The sequence below is a fragment of the Armigeres subalbatus genome, chromosome 3 (genome assembly GCF_024139115.2).
Source record: "Armigeres subalbatus isolate Guangzhou_Male chromosome 3, GZ_Asu_2, whole genome shotgun sequence".
In the NCBI taxonomy this organism is placed as follows: domain Eukaryota; kingdom Metazoa; phylum Arthropoda; class Insecta; order Diptera; family Culicidae; genus Armigeres; species Armigeres subalbatus.
This window is the reverse complement of record NC_085141.1, coordinates 99,403,343-99,424,690: the sequence shown is the minus strand read 5'-3', so window position 1 is coordinate 99,424,690 and position 21,348 is coordinate 99,403,343. Positions and strand designations below refer to the sequence as shown.

Here is a 21,348-nt window from a genome sequence, read left to right as displayed (position 1 = left end):
CCGTGCCAAGTGCAGCGGTTGCGGTGCTTCCAATGGCGGATCGAATATCTCTCCAGCCATCTTCAAGAGATGCTGCGCCTAGCTGCTCTTCCGTTGGGAGTGCCACTTCCAGCTCCTGCGCGTAGTCTTGGGCTAGTCTACCGTCTTGTAGCCGCCCAATATTAAGCCGCGGCGGACGACTCCGACGCGTGTTGATCACCGTCGAGAGTTTTGAGCGCAGACATACTGCGACGAGGTAGTGGTCGGATTCAATATTCGCACTGCGGTAAGTGCGTACGTTCGTGATGTCGGAGAAGAATTTACCGTCGATTAGAACGTGGTCGATTTGGTTTTCCGTTACTTGATTAGGTGATTTCCATGTGGCCTTGTGGATATTCTTGCGGGGGAAGAAAGTGCTTCGGACTACCATTCCGCGGGAGGCTGCAAAGTTTATGCATCGTTGGCCGTTGTCGTTCGATACAGTATGCAGACTATCCGGTCCGATGACCGGTCTATACATTTCCTCCCTTCCTACCTTAGCGTTCATGTCACCGATGACGATTTTGACGTCCCGCAGTGGGCATCCATCGTATGTCTGCTCCAGCTGCGCATAGAACGCTTCTTTCTCGTCGTCGGATCTCTCTTCGTGTGGGCAGTGCACGTTGATGATGCTATAGTTGAAGAAACGGCCTTATATCCTCAGCTTGCACATCCTTGCGTTGATTGGCTGCCACCCAATCACGCGTTGGCGCATCTTTCCCAGCACTATGAAGCCGGTTCCCAGCTCGTTGGTGGTGCCACAGCTTTGGTAGAAGGTAGCCGCTCGATGCCCGTTTTTCCACACTTTCTGTCCTGTCCAGCAGATTTCCTGCAGCGCTACGACATCGAAGTTACGGGGATGTAATTCATCGTAGATTATCCTGTCGCAACCTGCGAAGCCTAGCGACTTGCAGTTCCATGTTCCAAGCTTCCAATCGTGATCCTTTATTCGTCGCCTAGGTCGTTGCCGATTGTATCGAGTCGTATTATCTTCTATGTCGTTCGTAATAGTTATTTTTAAAGGCGGCTTATTGGGCCTGCGCAAACCTCCTGTCTCGTCGGAGGGCCGTCGTGTCAGGGCTGTTTAGCGTCCCACCTAACACCAGGACTTGGGCTTGTGCGCTTTGAGCGGCACACGGTCGCTTTGGCGGAGCCTACTTGCGGATACATGCAGCTTTTTATAGAGGTTTAACAGGGCCCACTGTCAAACCCCACCACATCCTGGGCAGGCGCCACAACTCGCAGATGGCCTGGGGAGGGATCGTCAAGCCCTTGGACATAGTCCCTGCTGCCCCCAAAGCTCAACATACCATCTTTAAATGATAATAATTTTATTTTTATGTGCTCTAACGACCATACATTTTAATGAAAGTATAATTTGTTTTGAAGTAAATATAAACGAATATAGTAAAATTATTTTTATTATAAGAAACCCTTACGTTCCGCTGTAAAGCAGGGAGAGGTATGGAATTACCGAAATTTGCGTTACGTTATTTGTGAACGGACCATTCTTATTGTTCAATTTAAAGAAGCCAACTAGTAACCTTCTAACGTCCAAGACCGGCTTTAGACGGGGTACTTTGATATTTTTTTGTAACTTTTAATAGTTCAGATTTCAAAAAGTGTTTGATTTCGATCAATAATATAAAGATCAATGCTTGTTCAAATCTGGTTAAAAATTAAACTAGAAATACCAAATTCTACAAGGTTAAATTGATGAAATCCCGATTTTAAATTTTTCGCCTAAAATGTGTTCAGATCGTTTCAAAAAGCAAAATAGTGATTTTGAGCGAAAACAAAAAATTGGATGTCAGAGGGTTAAGTAAACTCGAGAGAATGGCGTCTGTTTGAAATATCAGGCATAACTCGTAAAAACAGCCTATGATTATTGGAATGAAACCTCCAATCTCTGTCTATTAGACTTTTTTCTGTCGACCTTTCATTTCTTTGATCTTCTGGCCTTTCGACTTTTTGAGCCTGTTATTTTTATCAGCATTCTTCTCCTTCAAAATTCTGTCATTTTTTCAACCTTCGTTTCCTTCGACCTTTTGACATTCGACCTTTCGATCTTTTATCCTCCGACCTTTTGTTCTTCGACTTTTTGACACAGTGGTCTTTGCAGTACATAAAAGTCTTCTCCATTCCATTCGGTTTATCACTACACGTTGCAAGCCACCCAATCTGCGAAGAGTCTTCCACCTGATCGATTCACCTTGCTCGCTGCGCACCGCGCCTTCTTGTGCTCGTCGAATCGTTGTCAAGGGCCATGATCGTCAAGTTATTGTCCGGCATTCTGGCTATGTGCCCGGCCCTCCGCAGTCTTCCGAATTTTGCGGTGTGAACGATAGATGATTCTTCCAACAGCTGATGCAATTCGCCCAAGTACACGAATTCTTCAACACCCTCGATTTCGTCACCACCGATACAAATACGTGGAGGGTGTCTTACATTTTCCTCTCTGGAGCCTCTTTCTGTCCTGTACTTTGTCTTCGATGTGTTGACGACTAGTCTAATCCGTTTAGCTTCCCTTTTCAGACTGATGTAAGCTTCATCCAACCGTTTCAGTTTATCCGGAAATCCATGTTCATGTATTAGCTGCCATAGCTGATCTCGATCGATTGTATCATATGCGGCTTTGAAGTGAGTGAATAGATGTTGTGTCGGCACGTTGTATTTGCGGCATTTCTGCGCTATCTGGCTATCAATTTTCCAACAGTAGTTCATTCAGTGGGATTACTGTACTTGCATTTGTGATACCAGCCCAGTGTGTCTGATACCATATCAATTCGTTTTTCGATATGTATCTCGCTTTGGTATTTATCTGAAGATGTGCTGAAAATCCAATCTCACACAGGTATGTAGAGGCAAACGGTATAAGGATCTTCAAAGCTTGGAACGCAGTTTTGGTATACGCTTCGTGCATTGCACACAAAAATTATCTCAATTTTTTTCACCCAATAACTCACACAATGATGGTCTATTCCACATGTCCAAAAATCATTCAGAACTTTATCGAGCTCTAGAGAAAATCTGTTGCTCAAGTAAGTCAAGATGAGCTAAATTTCTAATTTGAGAACTGCTTCTAATTTAGTCGATCCTTTTTCAACCAATCTGCAGTTTATCAAGAATTGTAATGTTTCTGACACTTACTTCGCGTCGTCAGTTTTTAAACTTTGTACGAATGCTTGCAAATTAATTCTGAAGTGAATCAGTTTGGTTTTCTTGGCTTGTAACTTCATTATACGCAAGTTTAGTTGACCATAAATGTGTGATAGGTAATCGAGACGTTTCTGTAATCCTTCTTTATTCAGCCCTTAATTAAAAAACGCGAATAAAAGCATTACTTTTTGATGACTGACGTACGGTTGTGTAGAAAAAAAGGACTACATGATCTGCATTCATTTCTTTGCAGAGTTCTTTGAACAAACGTTTATCCAGAGCTCTAGATTTGATATAGTGAACGATTCTATTAATATATTAAGCCGCGGCGTTCGACTTCGACGCGTGTTGTACATCGTCGAGAGTTTTGAGCGCATGCATACTGCAACGAGGTAGTGGTCAGATTCAGTATACGCACTGCGGTAGGTGCGGACGTTGGCAATGTCGGAGAAGAATTCACCGTCGATTAGAACGTGGTCGGTCGATTTGGTTTTACGTTTTTTTGTTATGTGATGTCTATGTGGCCTTGTGGATATTCTTGCGGGAGAAGAAAGTGCTTCAGACCACCATTCCGCGAGAGGCTGTAAAGTGTATGCATCGTTAGCCATTGTCGATACGTTATGTAGACTGTTTGGTTCGATCACCGGTTTATACATTTCCTCCTTTCCTCCATGTGTCTTCCCATATGGTCTAGTGGCTAGGATATCTGGCTTTCACCCAGAAGGCCCGGGTTCGATTCCCGGTATGGGAATTTTTTTCGCCGTTGACCGACTTGGATTTTCAGCACTGAGAACAGACATGGATGCTCGAACAAAATTTCGCTTAAAACGTGTGTAAAGATTTAAATCGCACCTCAGCGCCGCCAACGCACGCTGCCCGACATAAAAACTCAATTCCACTAAGTGATGGCGTTGGCATACACTTCATAAACAATGTAGTGCTGCCACCTAGGAGCGAGCCTAGCAGCAATTCGGAGTGAACACTAGCGCAAAAAAGTAAAACACGGCAAATTTTAACCATATTTATCAGCACACTAACACCGCGCAACGGGGGCATAACGACATACTTTAGAATGACCAGTACAAACTTTTACACAAGCACGCGAATGAAGATGAACGTCTGTTCTCTGTGTTTTCAGTACCTCCTAAATCAATTGGAAAGAAGATCCATCTAGATGTGATTTTTAAAACATTAGTTTAGGGTATCACTATCCAAATACATTTTCTGCCTATCCTGTAACAGGATAAAATGATGGGGTGGCAGGTTTTGCTTTATACATTCTCCACAAATTGTTATTTAGCATGGTATTATCTTGATATCGTTTACTACTAGCTAACAAGCTCAGCAAAGATATAATATAATCTACTGCGCATCGGTGGTTCAGTGGTAGAATGCTCGCCTGCCACGCGGGCGGCCCGGGTTCGATTCCCGGCCGATGCAACTAATTGTTTATTTTATTTTCTATTGCATGATTTGTATACATACGTTCAACATACCTACTTTTTAATACCTAAACAAAATATGTATGTATAAAAACATCATAACTGTTTTTGGTTACAACCTTTCAGTGATGTAGGGGGAATGACGGCTTTGGCAGGTTTTGTTCTATTATTGGCAGGGGGGTTTTTTATGACTGATTTTGCTCAAATTTGGCATAAACATTCTTTGCATATCAAAGAATATTGTGGCCAAATTTCATAAAATTCGGTCGACAAAAACCCCCCTGCCAATAATAGAACAAAACCTGCCAAAGCCGTCTGTTCCCCTACTTATTGGCGTTTCAGTCTGATTTTTGAATAAAAAACATCTTAATCGAAAAAATATTTGGTAACTTTCCTGCATAACGTACCAAATATTTTACTCTAAAAAGATTTCGCTATACAAATTTCTGTCCGTTAACTTCGTGCTGGTCATTTTGCATATTATACGTTAGCGCCTGGATGCTGGCAGCAGCGGGTAGAAAGCCATCCACTGCTTATAATGGAAGATCCATAAAGTACGTCACGCAAAAAATGGCGATTTTCAACCCCCCCTCCCCCCTTCGTCACGTTTTTTGTAATAAACCCCTAAAAAATTTGTATAGATCGTCACGCTGCTCACAACCCCCCTCCCCCCTAGAGGCGTGACGTACTTTGTGGACGGCCCCTAAGCACGCATGTTAGTAAAATAAATCGTCTAAATTGATGTTTCATTTCTGTATTTTGAGATGAGATAAATTTGTTACAGTAAGTTGGAGATAGGAATTATTCCCCTACCATTACCATGAGCTACATATTCATGCTTCTCAGGATTTAAATGCTGCTATGGGCAAATGTTGGAATGATATGATAGATGAAAATTTCCGATAGTTTGTCCCAAAAGGTGGGAAACAACCAGGATTAAGCAAGTCGAATTATCTTCAAAATAAGTTGGTTTAAGAAATCTTACAGATATTTGATATTACCACCAAAAGTGAATGTCAAATTAGCTCATCGGATATTAGTTTTATTATAAAGGGCTGTCCACAACATTTTTTTCACATTTTAAAACTTTCGTCTCCTCTAATAGACTTTCGTAGCCTTTCCGAAACCCCTCTCGTCTACGTTGAAGTCTACGTAGACTTTTTCAAATGTTACAGAATATCATATGTGTTGTGCATTTTAAAATAATATGGAGATCAATCACGTGTTAATTAGTTCAATTATTGGAATCCACCGCCGCTGGCGTGAATCCGAAAACGCCGCCTCTGATTTTCAGTCCAGCGCACATAGGGGAACGGTTTGGCACATCATCTCAAAGCTCCCATTTCCATCCCATCAAAAACAAAGCAATGAAAAGGAATTTGATTTGTTTTTCATCTTTGTGATTTTTTCAGCAGTGAGCACGCATTTTAGCAAAAAGAAGCGACAAGATTGGTGCTGTATTTCTTTGTTTTGCGATGAGATGAATATATTTTCAGTGAGATGGAAAATGGAACAGTTCCCCTATGTGATTTTTTCTGCACTTCTCTACCCTAGTCTATCTATTTGCACTATTCCTGTATCAATAAAAAAAATAATTGTTATTTCGTTTCACAAACGCAGACGAACCTAGACTTTTTTTTTGAAAGTCCCCCTTCGTTCTTTCCTTCAAAAGTCTATGTGGTTTATGAACAGCCTCTAATAAGTTTATTGAATGTGAGTAAACGTCATTTTCTTTCCGAACTGTACGATATATTTCTATTGTACCAATAATTACCTAATTCATATATTACTCCCATATGGTCTAGTGGCTAGGATATCTGGCTTTCACCCAGAAGGCCCGGGTTCGATTCCCGGTATGGGAAATATTTTAGTCTAAGAAAAGACTACAATGGTAAATAATGAGTGGACAAAAAGGCGGTCGACGAAGAACCCTACTACACATTTATTTAATCGAAATAGGGTAAGACCCCCAGAAATCACCCTCATCGCAGTTTTCGCCCACCTGACTCGTAGTCGAAAACAGTCAAAGTTCATGTTTTTCCATAGAATTATTAAACAATTATGAAAAAACTAACTTTAATTGTTTACAATAACTAGGTTTTGGGAAATGAAGATTTCAAAACCGTTGGGCGAAAACTGGGGTCAGGGCGATTTCTGGGTGTCTTACCCTACGCGTATCTCTGGAAAATTCAGTAACCGAGCTTACAAACTGCTTCCCTTAGATATGTAGTGATCACCACGAACCGTATATCGATCTCTTTTGTAGTTTATTTTTTTGGATTTTTAAAGTTCACTGATATGTAAAATATGACCCATGACAACAAACCTAATCATCATCGTTTCAATTGTTCGTTTCTTGTATCAAAAAATAGTTTGTAATAAATTCAATCAAATATTTGGAACAATATTATTTTTGTTATTTGTCAATTTATTTATCATATACCTCATATATAAATGAAATTGCGATTCATAAAATTTAAAAACATGCCACTCCCCCGGATATAAATATAAATTGCACCGTCGCTACTTAACAGAATAGTTTATGATATCTCACAGAAAATACATTTGTAAATAGGTATGAAGGTCTTCGTGTTGCATTTACTAACAAAAAAACAAACAGAAAATCTGGGGATTGGTTTGCATGTCGTTCATGGATTCTGCCTCAAAGGTCATGCTAGTTTTATAACCAAGCAATAAATTACACAGATATATGTCTCGAACTGCTGCTACCACAAACTTCCGTCGCAACCGTCGTGACGTTTTATGTTCTTGAGCATGAGTTTGTTACACTTTTGTATATTTGACTCGTACCCTCGCCCGTGATGTGTTAATAATAAACGAATAATAAAAATAAAAATACATCTCGCAAGCCGCTTCAGCAGGATAAATGTTGCATCAGTCTTATCAGAAATTTCAGTCAATGTACAATGCTTTGAATCAAGTACATTATCTCTGCACCAATCATCAGTTACGTCTTTGCTCTTCCGATTGATTTCTCATCTGTATTGAAAAGGGAACTGTTACAGAAAAACTGTTTTCCCCCTTGTATCAAACCAGCTTACGGACAGGTCCTGTGGCGCAATGGATAACGCGTCTGACTACGGATCAGAAGATTCCAGGTTCGACTCCTGGCAGGATCGATTATTTTTTTGAGGCTTCATTGTAAAATGCGCATATTCAGGCTGGTAAAGAAGTTGGCCTCCCGAACAAAAAAGCTTTTGTCAGAAGTGGGATTCGAACCCACGCCTTCAGAGAAGACTACGACCTGAACGTAGCGCCTTAGACCGCTCGGCCATCCTGACTGATAAAGAAGTTTTCTTCGTTGTCTGCCTTGTCAGCAACGGTGTGTCCGGAACGATGTGATAGTTTTTATGATTTGTTTACCTGCAGTCTGTTTCCATTGTATTCTATTGAAGAGGAACGTTTGGCAGCCATTCAAGAATCCCCAGCATTTTTTTTTTGCTCGAATGAATGAAGCAACATTCGCTGTGCCACGTCAAATGCCATCGTCGGTATTTCAATTTTGGACGACTTGTGACATGGCTGCTAGAACGGGAAGGTGCTGCTATATGAAGAAGAACGTGACCGCAGTCCCACTTGAACGCAACGTGAGCACATTTAATCCAAGGTGTATATTTATTGGTAGAAACAGAAACGATTCGGACGCTGTATAGTGTATACGATTTGTGGCGCCCAAGCGCCGCACTCCACGTGGAGTTTGGCATAGTGCTGACTGGATGGTATGGGGCCGTTCATCATTGTACGGACCAAAGCATACCGTCGGCCGGCCGGCGTCGCTATTGTTAGCGACGACGGCGAAAATGGTGTTTCTTCAGTTCTTTGACGATGCAGCTCTATTTCCGACTATGAAAATGGAAAGCAACGGTTCCCTACAATGCCCTCCGCCGGAGCGGCGTTGTCTCTTTTCATTCTTATCTCAAGCTGTTTATCGGATTCCCGCCGTTTGTTGTTGCTGCAAGACGAGACCCATGTGATGGGCGATACAGCGTTCCTGTTTAGGCTCTGTCGAAGCTCAGCTTTTCTAAATCGTACACCTATTTAAGTATAAGCTTTGACCGAGTTTGGAAACTATTTGTGTTTTCAATATTTATTTATTCCGCCTAAAAAATGTATATGAAAACACAATCAAACAATTTGAAGTACCGCCTCCGTTGCAATTCTAAATTGCGATAATTTCCCAGAAATTAAATGAATGCGTAGGTAAGTAGGAATGAAATGAATGAATGAATGAATGAATGAATGAATGAATGAATGAATGAATGAATGAATGAATGAATGAATGAATGAATGAATGAATGAATGAATGAATGAATGAATGAATGAATGAATGAATGAATGAATGAATGAATGAATGAATGAATGAATGAATGAATGAATGAATGAATGAATGAATGAATGAATGAATGAATGAATGAATGAATGAATGAATGAATGAATGAATGAATGAATGAATGAATGAATGAATGAATGAATGAATGAATGAATGAATGAATGAATGAATGAATGATGAATGAATGAATGAATGAATGAATGAATGAATGAATGAATGAATGAATGAATAAATGAATGAATGAATGAATGAATGAATGAATGAATGAATGAATGAATGAATGAATGAATGAATGAATGAATGAATGAATGAATGAATGAATGAATGAATGAATGAATGAATGAATGAATGAATGAATGAATGAATGAATGAATGAATGAATGAATGAATGAATGAATGAATGAATGAATGAATGAATGAATGAATGAATGAATGAATGAATGAATGAATGAATGAATGAATGAATGAATGAATGAATGAATGAATGAATGAATGAATGAATGAATGATGAATGAATGAATGAATGAATGAATGAATGAATGAATGAATGAATGAATGAATGAATGAATGAATGAATGAATGAATGAATGAATGAATGAATGAATGAATGAATGAATGAATGAATGAATGAATGAATGAATGAATGAATGAATGAATGAATGAATGAATGAATGAATGAATGAATGAATGAATGAATGAATGAATGAATGAATGAATGAATGAATGAATGAATGAATGAATGAATGAATGAATGAATGAATGAATGAATGAATGAAAAAAAAAAAAAATGAATGAATGAATGAATGAATGAATGAATGAATGAATGAATGAATGAATGAATGAATGAATGAATGAATGAATGAATGAATGAATGAATGAATGAATGAATGAATGAATGAATGAATGAATGAATGAATGAATGAATGAATGAATGAATGAATGAATGAATGAACGTGTCATCTGGCCGAATAGACATTTGGTCGAATAGGTCATTGCGACAAATAGGACATTTGGTTGAATAGGACATTTGGCCGAATAGGACATTTGACGGAATAGGACATTTACCCAAGTAGCACATTCGGCCGAATAGGACATTTGGCAGAATAGGATATTAGGCCGAATAGCTTTTATTTTACCGAACAGGTCATTTTACCGAACGTGTAATTTCGCCGAACAGGTCATTTGGCCAAACAGGTCAGTGAGACGTTACTTGGCCAAACAGGTAGTGATATGTCTCACTTCTCACTTTTCACAGTGTGATGTGAGAAATAGGGAGTGAGATGTGAGTAGTGAGACGTCCGTTTCTTTATTACTCGTTTCTTTATTACTTTTCCTTATTACTCGCTTCTCACTGTGGAAAGTGAGTAGTGCGAAGTGAGAATCTGGATGTTTCACTACTCACTTCGCACTTTACACAGTGAGATGTGAGAAAAAGGAGTGAGAAGTGAGTGGTGACTCATCTCACTACTCACTTCTTACTCCTTATCTCTCACTTTTCACTGTGGAAAATGAGTAGTGTGAAGTGAGAATCTGGATGCCTCACTACTCTTTTATCACTTACAAGTTTATAAGTTTCGCCCTTTTGAAATGTTGGTGCCGAATTGAGAAGCGAGAAGAGAGAAGCAAGATGTGCTAAGAGATAAGTGAGTAGTGAGAAATGAGACGAGATAAGTGAAAAGTGAGAAGTGAATAGTGAGAAATAAAAAAACAAGAAATTCGAAGCGAGGAGGGAGAAATGAAAAGTTAGAGTGGGAAGTGAAAAGTGGGAAAAAGAAATTGTGAAGTGAGAATTAAGAAATGAGATGTGAGAAGTAAGAAGTGAAAAGTGATAAGTGAGAATTAAGAGAAAAGAAGTAAGAAGTGCTAAGTGAGTAGTGAGCAGTAAGAAGTGAGAGGTGAAAAATGAGAAGTGAGATGCGAAAGTTGAAAATAGTGAAATTAATCGTAATTATTTCCAATTTCTTTTATTCATCCCTTTGCTCCATTTTTCGTTTCTATCTCTTCTTCCTCATTCCCTTTTCCTTCTACTTTCTTCCTTCTTTTTTTTTCTCTCCCTTATTCCTTTTTCTTTCTTCCCTCTTCCTTCTACTTTCTCCCGTTTTCATCCTTTTTCTCTTTCTATCTTCTATACTCCTTCATTCTGCTTCCTTTTTCGTTATTCATTCATTCCTTCCCTTTTTCCTTCTTCCTTCTTATTTCTTCCTTTTTTCTTCTTTCTTCTTACGTCTTCTTTCTTTCTTCATCTTTTTTCATCTTCCTACTCACTTCTTCCTTTTTATTCTTCTTCTTTCTGTCCTATATCTCACCACTAACTTCTCACTTCTTCTTCTTTTTGTCTTATACCTCACCACTAACTTCTCACTTCTCAGCATTTCGCTTCTCACATCTCAATTATCATTCCTTACTTTTCACCTCTTGCTTCTGTTTTCCTCACTACTCACTTTCTACCTTCCACTTCGCAACTATCGCATCTCACTGCTCACCACTCATTTCTCACTTATCATTTCTCACTTCCCACTACTCACTTCTCATTTTCTACTTTCTTCTCTACCACTTTAAAGAGAAACAACCTTTTTTTTCAAAAATGGCCCTTTTGGCCTAATGGCACATGGCCAACTGACCTTAAACCATTTTTCTACATGCCATTCTGGGACAAAATATAAGTGTGTTCCCTATATCGATACCTCCCCATGGTTCCTTCAATATTGAGTAAGGAAGAGATCACTGTACCACAAGCTTTTGCCTATCAAAAATACAGCGCTGGAAATGATACATCGGACATGTTCTCCAGAATGTGATTTACGATTGTACTCCATACCACTTTTTTTATGGCAAGTGCCAAATATGTCAGAAAAGGAAATTGATTCTGAAATTGATGAGAAATCGGTTGTATATCCTAAATGACTTTACTTTTCTGACGAAAAATGCGCTTTTCTCTATAACTCACCAAAGATAACTGGAAGCGCTAAATTTTAAATTTCAATTGATTTTGGAGTTATGTTGAATTCGTTTGGCAAATGATTCACATTATTTTCAATAAGAAAGAATTTGTGAAATTTACTTACTTATGGATCCTGTACACCTCCGGTGGTGCAAAGGGCCGACTTGAAAGATCTCCATCCTGAGCGTTGCCCGGCTATCGCTTTAACCTGTTGCCAGGTTAGATTTCGGTCGACTTCTTTTATTTCTTTATTGAGGCTTCGCCGCCATGAGCCTCTGGGTCTGCCTCTGCTGCGATGTCCCGCTGAGTTCCAGTCTAATGCTTGTTTACAGATTTCGTTTCCGCCCCTACGTAGAGTGTGGCCGACCCAGCCCCACTTCCGATGTCTGTTGCTATCGGCCTCTGGTGACAACGACGATGGAGCTCGTTGTTTGAGATCCAGTTGTGAGGCCACCAGGCCCGAATTATATACCGCAGGCATCTGTTAAGGGCACTCCTGACGGAATCCAAGATTAAAAGTGCTCGCGTTTTCGGGGGCACACCACTCGATTCAGAGGCGGCGCACAACTGTCATTTTTGTCGATTTAGCTTTGCTGCGTCGCAGCATGCGTGAAATAATAAAAATGACAGTTGTGCGTTGCTTCCGTATCGAGTGGTGTGCCTCCGAAAACGCGAGCACTTTTAATCTTGGATTCCGTCAGGAGTGACCTTAATGAACACCTGCAGCCGTTGAGTGTTCTCCACTGATACACACCATGTTTCGCTAGCGTATAACAGCACAAACAGCAATTTGTGAAATGACTCAAGATAATTGTTTCGAATCTTTCAGTCAAATGTCACTTTTTGTATTAATTTAAACTTCATTATTGAATTTCATTTCATTTTTTGTAAGGAAATAAACAAACAGCTTCGACATTGATCTCCAAAATACTACGATCCTGCCAGGAGTCGAACCTGGAATCTTCTGATCCGTAGTCAGACGCGTTATCCATTGCGCCACAGGACCTCTTCCCTAGGCGGTTTCCTAAACCTATTATTTTGTAATTTTCTGGACCATTTATAAGCAGTGTAAGTCCTCAATATCCTTCAAAATCCTTGGCAATCCAGCAGCATTAAATGCATTAGCATGGGAAGTCAACATCTCACAGTTTCGATCTTTCTCACTTTATCGCCCGATGAAACAATTCCAATGCCAGTATCATTCGACAAAACGAATCGTTGAGCCATTCCCCCGAACCCATCAATTTACGTATCAATCAAAGATTCCGCCTGCTCGGAACATTTCGTCTCTCCGGTTCTGTTTTTATAGCCCAATTCCTCCGAATCACTGCGGGAGTTGAAATTGGAAATCCACTAGATTTGTATGAAAATTGAGGAGCTGAAAAAAATTACCATACCAGCCTGGCACATCACCGACTGCGACTACCGCAGGCTGACTGACTGACATGCTTCCATCCCCCGTGCTGCTGAGCGTTGATTCAGTCACACAATGGGAACAAATTTGGAGGCAAAAAGCGAGATAACTAACCGTTCACAAAATTAGGGCCTCGCATTATCATCTCTCCGAGTGCGAGTGCGAGGCGTGGATGGGGTCGGAAGGCGCAATATATTTAATGGCACACATCAGGTTGACGTGCGCTCAGAGTGGAGAGTCATATCATCAGCCATCATCATCGGTGAGCGGAGACGTATGATGGGCTAATGATGGACAATTCTGAGGAAACAAGGTCCCTCTGCTAAGAAAATTTGAGATTGGAAATCAGCTCTCACTGCGTGAAACGGTTGGAAATGCATGTCAGGATAGTGCGGTAAGTATGATTGTTCATTTCCAGGAGCTGCCCACATCAAGCGAAATTAAGTCAAGTGGTGTCGATTCCGTGACCAGCAAACTTTTCGATAAATCCTATTCTTTTGTTTGAGGATTTTTCAAGGGAACTCTGTAATTAATCAAGTTGATAAGGGTAGAAAGGAACTGACCAATCCGGTTAGCCTCAGCCGACAATATGTTGGCTGAATGCAAAATTTCTCAACTCATATTATCCCAATCCTTACAGCAATGTTTTTTCTTCTCCGTACGTTATTATACACATGAAAAACGATTCTACCAATCGAAGACTGAGTTCATTGCAGTGAAACCCTCCCATTGCAAAATTGCATAATTCAAATGCAAATGGTAATGCACAACCCTCACAAACATGAATGAAGCAAACTTGACTACTCTTGAGATTTTTGCTTTCATTCTTTTATGAGGCACATCGCATATTGCAGAAATGGCGCCCATACTGAACCTGGTGAGCGATGTGATGGCGTTTCGGGTATAGAACTGCTCCTCCAAGTTTGATGAAAACAAAGGAGTCTGAGTGCCCTTGGTGGTACCTTCCTCGTATAAGTGGAGACCCCACTGCAGAGTCATAATGAATGGTTGTACCAACTGATTTCAATGCATTGTGAATTAGACGAGGGATAGGATTTTGTTTAGTGGATGTTTTCTAGACAGTTCGCCTTGGTTTTGATAAAGATAAGCAGCATCTACAGTACATATTTCACCTTAGTTTCGACTGAAATCCCATATGATATGGTGGATTCTGCTTTGTCGCTATGATCCACCATTTCACTGAGGTGGAGGACCAATTCGACTTCAACATCACTTCATCCGCGTTTCGTCAACGGCTAAACAGATATTTTATCAACTGACCTTTAGTTTTAAGTTTTCATGTAGACGACACACTCAGATGAAATAAGCAAAATAAATAAATTAATAACTCCGTGATTGATCAGAAACACACACAAACAGTAAAATTGCACAATGAATTAATTGAATGATTGACTGAAATTTCAAACATTTTTAATATGCAAGATTAACAGACTGTAACGTGATAATAATCAACAACTTTTGCATCTTTGCATGTCGGATACAGAACTGTCAAATATACCGCCGGAAATAAGTAAAAAGACAAGCTTGATTTTCATACTTTTTCATCATATTTGAGGATAAAAATCTCGATTTGAAGCGATTCGGTTTGGCTGAAAATTTACTAGTCATCTGTTTTCAACTTGAAGTTTCGATCTTTGTGTGATTTGTATACATCTCTACTGATTTTGACTACCTAGTCTGGAAATAATTATAAAGAGACCAGTTTTTTATATCGAGCTGCATACAACAGACCTGTCTTTATAATTATTTGAAACGCGTAAATATAATCAAAATATAAGCATAAATGTTACTTTCATTGAATAAAATTTCAAGTCATTTTAGGCCGTCTGGCAAAAAATCAGCTCAATCGAATCGCTTAGAATCAAGATATTGAATGATTAATTATTTGCGAGCGTCTTAGGAGAAATGTTATACGGTTAAACAACTATTTTCTTCCTGTTACTTCCACTAATTAATTTTTATGTATCAAACAGATACGCATTTCGTCCTCTACTTGAGGATAACAAAACACTGAAGAAGTCCTCAAGTAGAGGACGAAATGCGTATCTGTTTGATACATAAAAATTAATTAGTGGAAGTAAATGGAAGAAAATACTTGTTTAACCGTGTAACATTTCCCCTAAGACGGTCGCAAATAATTAATCATTATAAAGACAAGCTTGGTTTTCATACAAAATGGCCATGTTGGGAGGTCAATATCTTGATTCTTAACCGTGTTGTCTTTATACTTTTTTCCACCAGTGTAGTATAAATTTTCTTTCCTCCTCCCTATCCCAGCCAGCAAAAGATGTTCCGAACAGCGAGGACAGTGACAATCTTTATCTTGTAACTAAACTATTATTTGATAAAATGCTCAGAACAACCCTCCCTCTTTGAGAGAGGAGTTTTGAAGTGAGGAATTAGTCATATATTGAGCAAATGTTCAGTATTTATAAATGTTTAGCGTTTTAGTATTTTAGTAGAAATATCAAATGGTTAATATAAACGAATGACAACAATAGCTAAACGATAAACATACACAAGTTGACCTCCGTATGTCCACCTAACAGGTTCCAGAAGCTTGGAATATCCGATACAAAAGTCCAACATAGATCCATGAAAACAATCAGTGTTCCGGCACCTCAAACTTCTTAAAATCTAGAAAGCGTAATAGTTTCTTTGTAGGGTAGTACTGGCCAAGCAATGACCACGGAACAGGTTCCGGACACCTGGAATATCCGATAGAAAAGGTCCACATATAGAACTACAAAATAAATCAGTCTTCCGATCCGACGCCTCAAACTTTTTAGAATCTCAAGAGTAATGTAACGAGTGATGTATGCTTTAAAGCGTAATGCATTGTAAGGCTTGCATTAGGGCTTCCATTTTTCCCGGGAATCAACTTCCCGGGAAACGGGAAATGAAATAATTATTTCCCGGGATTTCCCGGGATCCCGGGAAATAAAAAAACTCGAAACTAAATTCAAAATCGTAGTTTAAATTTTGTCGTAAAATATGATTTCAAAAATATACATTCTACATCAGTGATTCTTGCTATTTTGTCCTCAAATGATGGAAAAGTTGTTGAAAGCCTGAGAAAGTTTTTATTCAGTTCGAAAAGCGTTAACTCCTTCTACAAAATGTTCGCCATGTTATAGGTATCAGCATCTATCTGCTCTGACTCAAAAGTAAGATTTGCAGTGTACTGATGAGCTCCGCTATGTGCAACTATTCCATAATTTTTTTTTAAACTTTTTCAGGTTGTATCCGCATTTTTTTCGAGTTTTTGGAGAACGACGGCTTCAAGAGATTCTCTTCTATTATCGCCAAAATATTCCTAACATGAAATATTCTGATATCCGACGACTTTTTTTTAGTGCATAGAATCTTCTGGTCAACTTTGAAGCATAAGCCATTTTTATTCGTGTCGTCCACTTGAACACGTTTTTGACTTTGAATATATTTAAAGCAGATGAATGAAATATTCGAAATGAGAATTCTTCCTTTGAAAACATTGCTTGAAATGCCGAACAGCACCTGAAACGCATCAAAATGCAAAAGTTTTGCGAGTATTTGTTGTAAGACAGTTGTAATGATCGCAAACTAAAGACCTAAAATCTGTTTACCATCAAGATCTGTTAGCCCACCAATATTATAAAATATTCAAATGAAGTATTTCAGAAATATCTCAAAATTCAAAAGAGTCTTCGGAATTGAATCAAAAAGGATTAAAGGTCTTAAAATATCATTGACAATAATAGGACAAACCTGCCAAAGCGGTTACTGCTATTCCCTGAATATCTGCGAACATTGGTAGCTCTGCTGTTTCACCACAGACACTAAATTTTTAATTCGACTTCACAACGCTTAGCGACGTTTGGACCTACTGAATAAACGAACGATAGATATACACTGGATTTTGTTTTTACGCGATTTACATTTTCTCAATTTTCCACTCATCCTAAATGTTTAACGTATATTAATTACCATGTGATTTTTCTTTGATTTATTCTGGATTTTTTGAAACATGTTGCGAAGAGTTTGGTGGCAAATTGAAGTCACACGATCAAAAATACGAGCGAAACAAAATCGTGTAAAAACAAAATCCTGTGTAAACTGGTTCTTTGTCTCGCCTCTCTTCAACACGTGTTTTAATGCACCGTATGATTCTGTAGCATTTTCAGTAAATTCTCAAACTTCAAAAGGAAAACAAATAGTGAGATGATGCTAGTAAAAAAATGTTATTGATACCCCAAAATCCGTTATCATCAAATTTTAAAAAAATAAGACGATTATTACAAAATATTTTAGTATGTTCATTTCCCGAGAAATTCGGGAAACTGATACATAAATCCCGGGAATCGGGAATACCGGGAAAAATGATTTCCCGGGAACTTGTTTCCGAGAATGGAAGCCCTAGCTTGCATTCTTAAACAAACTGATTTCATAAAGAAAATCTAAATACTGTTATTTTCGTACAGGGAACTAAATAAACAAATGCTGAATCAAATTATTTTCCTGAAGCCAGTAAGGTAAGTAGCAGCGGCATTGATTTTAGTTCAAAAATTAAAAAGAAAATCGTCAGGAGGGTTCAAAATGTGTAGAGGTCCAATTCAAGTTGGTTACTCATGCAGGACCTGCGACACAGCTATGGAGGTGCAAATCTTATTGAGCGTCTGTTCTCCATGTCAGGATCGGCTCACAACAGCGCCTGTTCTCCATGTTAGGGGCGGCTGATCATCGTCCGAGTGCCAGCGAGGGACTCTAAGTGAAACTGTGCACCATGGTCCACCGGAAATAAGGAGGAATGGTCCTCCGGAAATTTAGGGGGTTTGGTGTCAGGCCCTGCAAGCCAGCCTTTAAAAAATCATAAGCAACGAACAATCAACAAGAGAGTACGGACCGGAACCATCGGCGAAGACCACTGCGACGAAAAGGGACTAGCGATTGGAAACTCGGTTCGTGGAACTGCAAATCTCTGTGAGCTCGATGGGGCCCCTCTTGAGGACTGCTGGAATACAGTCAAAGCAGCCATTAACGACGCAGCGGAGAACAACGTCGGGTATATGGGTCGAAGTCGACGGAACGATTGATTCGACGAAGAGTGCAGACAGATTCTGGAGGAGAAGGACGCAGCGCGGGCGGTCGCGCTGCAGCAAGGTACCCGGCAGAACGTGGAACGTTATAGACGGAAGCGGAGACAACAGACCCGCCTTTTTCAGGAGAAGAAACGCCGCCTGGAAGAAGCGGAGTGCGAGGAGATGGAACAGCTGCGCCGTTCTCAAGATACACGCAAGTTCTATTAGAAGCTCAACGCATCCCGCAAAGGCTTCGTGCCGCGAGCCGAAATGTGCCGGGATAAGGATGGGAGCATCTTGACGGACGAACGTGTGGTGATCAAAAGGTGGAGGCAGCACTACGAGGAACATCTGAATGGCGCTGAGAGTACAGGCAGTGAAAGTCACGGCAGCGGAGGAGATGACTACGTCAGTTCAGCGGACGATGGAAGCCAACCAGCCACCACCTTGAGGAAAGTTAAGGATGCCATTCAACAGCTAAAGGCCAATAAAGCAGCTGGTAATGATGGTATCGGAGCTGAGCTCATCAAGATGGGCCCGGAAAAGCTGGCCACTTGCCTGCACAAACTGATAGTCAGAATCTGGGAAACCGAACAGCTACCGGAGGAGTGGAAGGAAGGGGTTATATGCCCCATCTACAAGAAAGGTGACAAACTGGAGTGTGAGAACTTTCGAGCGATCACCATCCTTAACGCCGCCTACAAAGTGATATCCCAGATCACCTTCCGTCGTCTGTCACCATTAGTGAACGAGTTCGTGGGAAGTTATCAAGCCGGCTTCGTTGACGGCCGCTCAACAACGGACCAGATCTTTACTGTATGGCAAATCCTTCAAAAATGCCGTGAATACCGAAAAAAGATATAGACGACTTTTGCTGACTGTTACGACCTATATCAGATAGGAGCCTCAATCATCGATCCAAAAGCATATATTCTTTGCGTTGCTAATCCAAAACGATTTGTCGAATGAAATTGATCGTGAATATAATAACTTTATTTGCAATGTTCACGTCACGAAACGTATTCCGAAATTCCAGGGAACTTTCTGTTGAAACTCCAGAGGAATTATCGTGAAAATTCCAGAGAATTTATTTTGGAAACTTCTCCTCTCCCGCGGATATTCTGAATAGTTTTTTTGCTTTAACGTTGGCCATACAAAACTAGCCATCTCATTTTTTCTAAACTAAGCAAGCCAACTTTAAAGCACCTATTCTACCAACCGCACTCTTCTACAATTGAGTCCTAAAACCCTGCCTTGTTTTTGGGTGCAAACGATAGAATACATGAACAGATCTTATTTAATTTCTGTTAATAATCTAAGTCCGTAAAATGATGTCATGTGCTTGAAATATTTTAAGACATGTAGAGCAACCCCTTCTGCTGAGAATTTTTCCCAAAACATAGTGCCCTGCGGGTTTTCGCTTGTGCGTTTGGAACAATATTGTACCGCACTTATTCTTGTACGTCAAACAAGACCAAAAATGTCGAGAAAGCAGTTTCTATTTATTTTTATTTTTTTTAAATTAAACGGGGTTCCTTTCGGCTTTTGAGTCGGATAAAATCTGACGCGTTTAGGATGATTAGCTATATCGTTCCCTGAAGGTAAATCGAATATCTATTCTTCATTTTTGGACCCAATTATGAAGATTTTTTGTGTAAATTTCGACAAATACTCAGCAGAAACTTTTCGTGGATATTCCGAACATTTTCATGTAGAAATTTGGAACAATTTCTCGTGAACATTCATTTTTTGCTGAAATTCCAAACAATTTTCTTTGGAATTCAGAATTTACTGTTGGTAATTCCAAACAAATCTCGAAACCTCAAAGTAGTTCTCGTGGAAAATCCGAAAATAATTTCCAAATGAATATTTTGGAAAAGCTGGAGAAGTTTTGAGGCGAAATTCGAAAGATTCTTCCGTTAATGTCTTTAAAATATTCTGAAAAAAGCAATAAAAAATCTTAAAGAAACGTAAAAAAATCTCCACGCTGATTCGCGCCGCCGACCAATATTCTGACAAACGCCGCAGCCGAATATCGAATCACCGCACACCCCTAGCAATGATAGCTTTTCGATATACAACTTTGTGATACGGGAGCATCCATTAAATATGTAACGGTTAGAGGAGGGAGGGGTGGGTTGTCCGAAAGATGACAATCCAAACAAATGATTCATACAAAATGTTTGACATAGGAGGGAAGGGTATTGAAAATGGCCAATTTTTGTGTTACGAAAATAATGGATTTTCCATACGAGGAAGGCAGAATCAAGATGTTTGCTTTATGGTATGATTATAAAAAGAAAGACGGTACAAACAAAAAATATATATTAAAGGGTGTACACTAGAGTAACTGAAATTTTCACTTTTCGCCCTCGTATGCTGAAACGATGATAGGGTACTTGTACCAGTCGTCACACTAGTGGTCCCATTATGGCCAATCCCATAAGAAAACATAATAGGAACCAAAATAAAGTAAAATGTCACAACTGGTGCATGCGTTCCTATTATGGACTAAACAATGTTGGGTACTATCACGAATTTTAATGCGGTTTTCACATTTCTCGCGTGATTTTTGAAAACGTCGTAAGTCCAAAAGAGAGGCTCTCTTTGTTTACTTTCTCTTTCGATTATTACAAAGCCATACTAACATTTACATTGGATTTTCCAGCACCGATCTGAAGAAAATAGCTTTGTCTAGTGTGCTGAGGTGAAAATATTGCAACAAATTTTAAACTAGCCTAGATATTAGCAAAAGAGAGCGTAATAAAAGAGAGTCTCTCATTTGGACTTACGACGTTTTCAAAAATCACGCGAGATTTGTTCTAAGGAAACAGACACTATTGTACATACTGAGCATCATGGAATTAGCGTCTTCCCATATGGTCTAGTGGCTAGGATATCTGGCTTTCACCCAGAAGGCCCGGGTTCGATTCCCGGTATGGGAA

General features: G+C 39.5%; 7 non-coding genes across 7 annotated transcripts; 5 read left to right on the top strand and 2 right to left on the bottom strand.

Moving 5' to 3' along the window:
• The first annotated feature begins 3,856 nt into the window (after nucleotides 1-3,856).
• Trnae-uuc (transfer RNA glutamic acid (anticodon UUC)) lies at nucleotides 3,857-3,928 on the top strand. Its single transcript has one exon. It is a non-coding gene; the product is annotated as a tRNA-Glu (tRNA).
• Nucleotides 3,929-4,546: 618 nt separating this feature from the next.
• Nucleotides 4,547-4,617, top strand: Trnag-gcc (transfer RNA glycine (anticodon GCC)). Its single transcript has one exon. It is a non-coding gene; the product is annotated as a tRNA-Gly (tRNA).
• Nucleotides 4,618-6,409: 1,792 nt separating this feature from the next.
• Trnae-uuc (transfer RNA glutamic acid (anticodon UUC)) lies at nucleotides 6,410-6,481 on the top strand. Its single transcript has one exon. It is a non-coding gene; the product is annotated as a tRNA-Glu (tRNA).
• A 1,205-nt stretch (nucleotides 6,482-7,686) lies between these two features.
• Nucleotides 7,687-7,759, top strand: Trnar-acg (transfer RNA arginine (anticodon ACG)). The gene has a single exon. It is a non-coding gene; the product is annotated as a tRNA-Arg (tRNA).
• Nucleotides 7,760-7,838: 79 nt separating this feature from the next.
• Trnal-cag (transfer RNA leucine (anticodon CAG)) lies at nucleotides 7,839-7,921 on the bottom strand. Its single transcript has one exon. It is a non-coding gene; the product is annotated as a tRNA-Leu (tRNA).
• A 4,923-nt stretch (nucleotides 7,922-12,844) lies between these two features.
• Nucleotides 12,845-12,917, bottom strand: Trnar-acg (transfer RNA arginine (anticodon ACG)). Its single transcript has one exon. It is a non-coding gene; the product is annotated as a tRNA-Arg (tRNA).
• Nucleotides 12,918-21,276: 8,359 nt separating this feature from the next.
• Nucleotides 21,277-21,348, top strand: Trnae-uuc (transfer RNA glutamic acid (anticodon UUC)). The gene has a single exon. It is a non-coding gene; the product is annotated as a tRNA-Glu (tRNA).